This window comes from Nicotiana tabacum, chromosome 7 (genome assembly GCF_000715075.1).
Source record: "Nicotiana tabacum cultivar K326 chromosome 7, ASM71507v2, whole genome shotgun sequence".
In the NCBI taxonomy this organism is placed as follows: Eukaryota; Viridiplantae; Streptophyta; class Magnoliopsida; order Solanales; family Solanaceae; genus Nicotiana; species Nicotiana tabacum.
In genome coordinates this window covers 123478891-123481157 of record NC_134086.1, presented here as the reverse complement: position 1 = coordinate 123481157, position 2267 = coordinate 123478891, and positions in this window count along the sequence as shown.

Here is a 2267-nt window from a genome sequence, read left to right as displayed (position 1 = left end):
TTAGCTACTAGTCATTCTTTGTACCTTTCAATCTCACCAATGACTTTATACTTCATCTTGAACACCCACTTGCATCCAATAGGATTCTTCCCTATTGGAAAATCTACCAGTGTCCATGTCCTATTATCCTTGAGTGCATTCGACTTTTGATTCATAGCATCAAGCCATTTGGGGTCTGGTGTAGCTTCCTCATAAATCAGAGGCTCCATAATGCTAGTGATTTTGGACAAATAAGATTGATACTTAGCTAATAATCCTGTATGAGTCAAATAGTTCTACATTGGGTACTTGCAAATTTGCTTGCCATCTGATCTTGTTAAGGAACCACCGCCGACATAATCTTGTATCCACACAGGCTCTTTAGCAGTCCTGGCTGATTTCCTCAACTGGTGTACTACAGGAACAAATGTATCTTGTTCTGAAGAAGGTGTGCTGAGTTTGTGTGTCTTCAAAAGACAAAGGATGTGGTGATGAAGGTTGTGCATCAGCAGTATAGTTGTCTACATCAGGTGGCATTGCTGAAAGGGATGTATCATCATCTGGTGAACTTGTCTGTACAAGGACATCTGTACCTTGAGATGGTTCTGCATCAGTAGTAACTAGAAAGTCCAGTACACCATTAGGAAATAGCTGCAACTTTCCTTCCTAAGCAATTGGAATGAGAAGATATGCTCCACAAATCTGACATCCCTGCTTACAAAGAAATAGTTAGTTAAAATGTTGTACAATATGTATCCCTTTTGGGATGATGAGTATCCCATCAACACAGCTCCAATTGATCTTGTTGCAAATTTGTCTCTTTCTTCCACTGCCTTAGAAAAACATAGACATCCTATGGTTCTCATATTCTATAAAGATGGCACTCTTCTATATAGCATCTCAAAGGATGATTTTCCCGACGACACTGATAAAGGCAACCTATTTATTACATAGATAGTTGATTGTACACACTCCCCCAAAATTTGAGAGGCAAAAACCTTGCAACCTAATGGCTATAGCCACTTCCAGTATGTGTCTTTGTTTCCTTTCCACTACCCCATTTTGTTGTGAGGGTGTAAAAACAGGAACCCTGGTGAATCATTCCACAAGACTGAAACAAGTTATTGCATTCAAAATTAAAAAACTCAGATCCATTATCACTTATTAGTACTTTCAAAGTCACATCAAATTAAGTGTTTTATTAAGGCTAAAAATTGTCTCAAACATACAATTACATCACTCTTGATCCTCAGTAAGTAAATCCATGTCATTCTACTGCAGTCATCTACTATAGTAAGGAAAAATCTGTGTCCACTATGACTTTGTACTCTATATGGACCCCAAACATCTTCATGAATCAATTGAAAGGGTTTATTTGATCTACTTGTACTCTTAGGGAAAGGCAATCTGCCTTGTCTAGCCAAAGGGCAGACTGTGCATTCCTTTATTCCATCTCTACTAGCTTTGAACTTCATGTTTGGAATCTGTTTCACTACTCTATCTGGAGTATGTCCAAGTCTTCTATGCCATACTTTCAAATCCTCCTCTTGCACAGAATAATCCTGAAGATGTACATTTGCAGCCTTGGTTTCAAGTTTCTAATGCTACAAGTTGTACAAACCTTCTAGTTCCTTACCAATTCCCTTCACCCTCCCACTGTGAAGGTCCTGCATTATCCAAAATTCAGGATAAAAGGAGATAAAACATCTTAAGTCCCTTGTAAGTTTGGACACAGACAACAGGTTATATTTAAAATTTGGAACACACAAAACATTCCTAACAATACTGTTTTCACCAATTATTCTCTCTCCAGTACATTCAACATCAAGTGAGGTCTCATCAGGTAAGTATACCTTTGGTGCATTGCCTAGAATGCATGTGTTTATCTTATCAAACAGTTCTCTGGTGTGAACCATATGATTGGTTGCATTAGAGTCTACTATCCAATTCTTATTTTTAACTGTTTCATTTGTAACAAGAGTCTTTGTTGTACCTGCAAAGCCTGTATTTTCACCTGTGTCTTTATTGATCAACTTCAAGATTTGATCATATTGCTCCTGAGTAAACATGATTGGCATTCATTGTGCTAGATTTGCAGTTGGTGTGTTCATCACTTGTTGTCCTTCCTGTGAAGTTGTATTGGTCATCTGCTTTTTCATTGATTGTTGTCCATCTTGTATAGTTGCATTAGCCATAGGTCTTTGAGAGAAACCTGTTGTTTTCTTCCTCATCTTGAAATCAGCTGGGTATCCATGCAGTTTGAAGAAGGTATCTCTTGTGTGCCCTTT